The sequence below is a fragment of the Myotis davidii genome, unplaced genomic scaffold (assembly GCF_000327345.1).
Source record: "Myotis davidii unplaced genomic scaffold, ASM32734v1 scaffold818, whole genome shotgun sequence".
Taxonomy (NCBI): Eukaryota; Metazoa; Chordata; class Mammalia; order Chiroptera; family Vespertilionidae; genus Myotis; species Myotis davidii.
In genome coordinates, this window is record NW_006289814.1 from 34,243 (window position 1) to 40,848 (window position 6,606).

The window sequence follows — 6,606 nt, forward strand, 5'->3', positions numbered from 1 at the left end:
GCTGAACCCCTTTACACTTTGAGGACCCAGGAGATGAAGTCAGCCATGAGGAGACTGAAGAGGAGACTTGTGCTTTCTGAAAGGTTATAGACCAGTAGCTCACTCCTTCTTACGACCTTTAAAAATGTTTGTCCATCAAATAAACTGTATTCACTAAAAAATTTTCTAGTTAATTTTTATATTTCTATTAAGGTACACATGACTTTCAAAGATTCTGATTAGCTTAAACTAATAATGTAGAAAGATGGATTTTATGTTATAAAAGAAAGTAGAGAAATCCAATTGTTAGCCAGAGAGGTCACTAGTCTATCTTACAAGCATCTTATTGAACCAGGATAAGTGGCAAATATAACAAAACAAAAAAATACACTGTCCCAGTTCTATATGTACTTTTCATTTAACATATCTACTTTACTTAGAGATAGTGCAAAAGTGAAAAGGAGATTGTTTATTCAGAACTTGGCATCCAGACTTATAATTTTCCCCTCATCCTCTTGTCAGTTGCCTCGTTCTTAGAACCAGCAGCCCCTCAATTAATTGCAGCTTCACAGGGTATTTAGTGTCAGACCACTATTGCTAAATGATTCTTTAGAAATTAGCCCAGACCCAAATCAAACACAAGATGTATTAAATATTGTTAAAGTTTTGCTATTGAAACTATAGTGCTAATACCTTTCATATAAGAATATGAACACAAGGGATGCTCCATATATAAATAAATAACTGGATTTCAGGAAAACCCATGTTACACATATGACCTTGACTTCACACTATTATGAAAGCCAGGAGAACTGTGTTCATTATAATCATGTAGAATGGAAATGAATCACCACTCTGGGAAAGCTCTTTGAAGCAAAAATGAAACTTCTTTAACTCCTTCTTCATCCTCCCCCCAAAAAAAGGAGCAAAGCAAACAAAAATAATAACTATTGCCTCTTGTATTCTCTGATAACATGACTCCTTAAAAATGGCAGAAACCTCTGAAGATGCTTCAGACTAAGCATACACACTCAAAAAGGTTGGAATGAAGCAGAAAACATTATCCCATATATCAATTTGGCTATTATTTGTTTACTTATTATGCTATTTACAGCTGCTGAGAGTTCCCCCCTGCCTCTCTTCCACCCATTTCTGGAGTTAGACCCTAGATCTAAATTTTTGAAACTAAAAAAAAAAAAAAATAATGTTCATGTCCTGGTGTAAATCTCAGTCCACAAATCAGACATGCAGAAGCCCTGAGCTGGGGATGTACCCAGAGTGTCCAAGTACAGTCAGGGGGGCTTTATAACTAGAAGAGAAGAAGCAAGGAGAAGAGAGGTAGTTGTTGCAGTCAAAAAGATAATAGGGCCATGGCACAAGGTCATTAGGACCTTTTCAATCATTGTAAGGATTTTGACTTTCACATTAAGTAAGATGGGGTGTATATTTAGAGGGCTTCAAAGAGCAGAATTAATGGTGCATGTTTTCACAGAACTTCAGGGCCTGTTGTTATAAATACTGAAGAGAGGTATAGACAAAAACAAAAAGACCAATTAAGAGGCTACCAAAATAGTTCCATGAAAGAAGTAATGAAGACATGACCTAGATAGTAATGGTGGAGGTGGTGAGGATTTTTAAACACTGTGAAGGTTGAACAAGTGGGATTTGCTGATGGATCCAGGGTGGATTTCCTGGCTACATGTGCACCCCATGAGAACTCCATCGCCCACTTTGTGCATCAGCCGTTGAGAGGGAGCTTCTTCACTCTGGCCTACACCCCCTCACCCCCTCAGGTCCAAGGGCTCCTTCCAGGACTTGTGTGTCACACTTCAGAAATCACCCCACATGGGTGAAACTGACTAAAGAACTTGTTCAGAATCCCTAAGAATAGACCTTCGTTTTCCAAGAAGAATATTACCGAAAGGAAACATCAGGGATGATTCTGACTGAACTGACCTAACAGGATTTCTGCTAAAGATAGGCCAGGCTGATCAGATATCTCTTGGGGATGGTGGAGGATGAGGAATCTAGTTAGATGTGGAAGGTGAGGGTTCTGGCTGAACCGACTTAGCAGAATTTTTACTAAAATTGGACAACGCAGAGGCAAACGTGGAGGCCCAATTGAAAAGTTCAGGGAAGCCTGAACTGGGGCAATATATTTTTTTGTTTTGTTATATTTGCCACTTATCCTAGTTCAGGCTTGTAAGATAGACTAGTGACCTCTCTGGCCTGAGTAGAGTTTGTTGCTGCTAGAAAAAAACTGTGTGTTCCCAAGCATATGTGTCTGCGTAACATCTTAATTACTCCCACTGAAACAAGATCACCATCAGGAGAATTTTTCCACAGCCATATCCAACTCTATTCCCTCTGATAATTCTCACACTAGTCCTGGGGTTAGGGAATTGGTAAATGTGACGAAACACCGTGAATCAGCATGGAGGAGTCAAGAAAATACTACTCTTGAGTTTGCCTTTTTCCACGTAAGGATAGAAGAGAAGCCTCTGAATTCACTACTTAACAGACTTTTCTGATGCTGAATGAGTCCCAAGGTTCCTGTGAACATTAATTAAGATGTTCTTGAAAGAAGATTGGAGATTTTAGGTAAGAAGCATTACTCTACATGAGTGTGTGTGCCTGTGAGGTCTGGTGTCTATGCATAAGAGTGAGGAAAGAAAAGTGAAAAAAATTGAAATCCAGATAGAATCATTAATATTCATAAATGTATTTTGCATAAACATAATGTAATAAGTACACAAGATGCTGCATTCCAGGGTGAACCTTCAGTGACAGACAGCACAAGTAAGAGATATTAATAAAGAGGATATTGTGGACCTAAGCCTGCAGGAGGTAACCAATCAATGTGTTTCTGTCTCTCCCTCTCCCTTCCACTCTCTCTAAAAAATCAATGGAAAAAATATCCCTGGTGAGGATTAAAATAATAATAATAATAAAAAGAGGAGATTGTGAAATGACAGGCATAAAAATTAGGTTTTTTTTGGAATGGAAGAAAAGGCAGTTCTTGTTTCCTGGGACCCCTTTAATTACACACTGAAGAGGGATTTTCTCAGGCTTATTTCCTGGAGACAGAGCTCCTCAAACTGAAGTTGACAAAAGTATTTCTTACGCTAAAGTTAAAACTAGGGAGAAATGAAATCAGACCTTCAAAAAAAGTTAACGAATGATACAATGAACACCTAACTACCCTTTCTTAGATTTACCAAAAATAAAAATTTTATAGCAATGACTTTCTTTCATATGTCTTCTGTGCCTTCATGTTGACATCCTTTTTTTCCAGCCAAACTTACCACTTATAAGCAACTTTTAAATATATATTTACAGAGAGGAAGGGAGAGGGATAGAGAGTTAGAAACATCGATGAGAGAGAAACATCAATCAGCTGCCTCCTGCACACCCGCCCTGGAGATGTGCCCACAACTAAGGTACATGCCCTTGACCAGAATCGAAACTGGGACCCTTCAGTCCGCAGGTCAAAGCTCTATCCACTGAGCCAGACCGGATAGGGCTATAAGCAACTTTTATATATTCAAGTGGCCCCCTAAAGCTAGAGCTCCCGTTCTCTCCATTCCCGTGGGCCCCAAACATAAAGGTCACCTTCTCCATGCAGGTTTCTGAGCCTCATAGGGAAAAATCATCCCTCTCTCACACACAGCTCATCTGTCTTCAGATAGTCCCCACTACTCCCATGTTACCATTAGATTTCAATTCTTTTTCCACTGGTTTTAGATTAAATTCTTTTTTCTCAAAAAACCTAGAACTCTGCCAATTCTCCATCAATATTTACTAAATAATTAGATGGATTGAAAATAGCAGAAAAAGTTTGGGCCCTGACTGGTTTGGCTCAGTGGATAAGCTTCGTCCCAAGGACTGAAGGGTCCCGGTTTGATTCCAGTCGAGGGAATGTACCTTGGTTGCAGGTACATTCCCCTGCCCTGGTTGGGGTGGCCCGGGTTGGGGTGGCCCGGGTTGGGGTGGCCCCGGTAGGGGCGTGTGTGGGAGGCAACCAATTGATGTGTCTCTCTCACATCAATGTTTCTCTCTCTCTGTCTCTCCCCCTGCCTTCCACTCTCTCTAAAAATCAATGGAAAAAATATCCTCTGGTGAGGATTAACAGCAACATAACTAGTTTGGACCTCCTCCATCTCTCTAGTTACAATACTGAGCTGGCGTTTTCTGGTGATCATTTCCTCTCTCTTAGAACTAGTTGGGATCAACCACTCAGTTACCATTTAGTTCAACACACTCCATTTACTGATGAGTCTCCAGTGTTAAAGGTCACTCAAGATAGTACTAATCAGAACAGATCACCAGCCCTGTATGCTGAGACTTTGCATGTGTTAATTCACCTAATCCTCACACCTTCACTTCATAGATGAAGAAGTGAAGACTCAATGAGTCTCTCATTCGTCCAAATCACAGTGACAAAACCAGGACTTGAGCCCAAATGGCGCTCATTGTAGAGACCATGCCCCGATTTCTCTGGTCTGCAATGATGTGGCATAAGAAGCCAAACCATGCAAGCACTCCCCTTACTATCACTCACTGTCACCACCCGCTGGGCCACTCTTACTGCCACCTAACGAAAAATACCTCATGTTTTCCTCAAGACAGAATGTTCTGCTGAAGTTGTTTTAGAATACATGTTCTGGGAAATATACACCTTGGCTAAAAGACTGTCAGTATAGTTAAAGAATCTGTGTGTCTGTGAGAGCCCTTTCTTTAAGGTAATACACATAGAATCATACTTATTGTGGATTAGGCAATGCTCTAAGTACTGATGATTTACATAGATCAATTCATCTAATAATCACAAAATTCACATGAGGGGGATGCTATTGTTTCCAAATACTACTCAGAGACAGGCCAAGGGGTGGAGTAACTTGCCAATGTTTGCATAACCAGTACCTGTGAAACTGAGGTTTAAATAGACTGTGCAATGCTCGAGATGCTCTGATGCCTCTTGGTAGTGTTTTTTTGTTTTGGGGAGGGTATTTTGTTTTTGTTTTTGTTTTGTTTTAGTTTTCCGTAGTAAATAGACTTTGGACAAAATTGCAAACAAATGAAAGAACATTTGAAAGGAAGGTGACCTAGATGAAAAGAAATATCTCCATTTAAGTTGAAAAGCACCCCCTAAAAGTGGGAGAGAAGTGACTTGTACTTTTCTTCTGTTTCTGATTACAAAAAAGGGGGAGATAAACTGTAAAGAAACAAATTAAGGTCCATTTTAAGGATCCAAAAGAAGAAGAAAAGGAATTCAAAGAACAAGATTATGTGGTAAATACACTTTTAACATTTTAAGAAACTGCCAAACTGTTTTCAAAAGAGGTTGTACCACTTTACATTCTCACCAGAGTTCTAATTTCTTTACATTTTTGCTTGCTCTGAAAATATATATATTTTTTTTTTATTTTAGCAACTCTAATAGGTGTATAGTATTGTCTCACTGTGGTTTTAATTTACATTTCCCTGGTGATAAATGATGGTGTACATCCTTTCATGTGCTCATTTGCTATCCCTACATCTTCTTGTTGAAGTGTCTGAACAAATCATTTGTCTTTTTTTTTAATTGTGTTGTTTCTTTCCTTATTATTGAATTTTAAGAGTGATGGCCATTCAACTCCTAGGCACTTACCCAAGAAGAATGAAAACACATGTTCACACAAAGAACTGTACATGAATATTCATAGCAGCTTTATGTGTAATATCCAAAAAGAAGAAAAAAAATCCAAATGTTCATCAACAAGTAAGTAAATAAACAAACTGTGGTATATAAAATAAAAGGGCATGAAATATGAATACACACAAAAAACATGTTTGAATTTTATGTGTGAAAGAAGCCAAGTAAAAAGAAATTAGATATTGTGGGATTCCATTTTTTGAACATTCTAGAAAATACAAACTAACAGGCAGTGACAGGAAGCAGATCAGTGGTTTCCTGAAGAAGGGGGGGCAGAAGGGAAGATTACAAAGGACACTTCTGGGGTGGTCGATATATTAACTGTCTTAAATACAGTGATGGTGTCGTGGTTAAATGCTTAAACCATATAAAACCCTATCCAAGTGTGTATTTCAAATACCTGATTCTACTGTATGTCAATGACAGCTCAATTTTTTTAAGTACTTTTTTTAAAATTAAATCTTTATTATTCAGATTATTACAGTTGTTCCTCTTTTTCCCCCCCATAGCTCCCCTCCACCAGGTTCCCACCCCACCCTCTGCCCTTACCCCCCGACTGTCCTCATCCATAGGTATTCGATTTTTGTCCAGTCTCTTCCCGCACCCCCCCCATCCCTTTCCCCTGCCCCTGAGAATAGTCAGTCCACTCCCTTTCTATGTCCCTGATTCTATTATAATCACCAGTTTATTCTGTTCATCAGATTATTTATTCACTTGATTTTTAGATTCACTTGTTGATAGATGTGTATTTGTTGTTACTTTGTTGTTCATAATTTTTATCTTTACCTTTTTCTTCTTCTTTCTCTTCCTAAAGAATACCTTTCAGCATTTCATGCATAGTTTCTGTTGAGAAATCAGCTGACAGTCATATGGGTATTCCCTTGTAGGTAACTATTTTTCTCTTGCTGCTTTGAAGAATCTCTCTTTGTCTT

At 38.7% G+C, this 6,606-nt stretch overlaps 1 pseudogene; it reads left to right on the top strand.

Moving 5' to 3' along the window:
- The window catches only part of LOC102766161, a 960-nt pseudogene extending 870 nt beyond the window's left edge, over positions 1-90 (top strand).
- Positions 91-6,606: the final 6,516 nt, after the last annotated feature.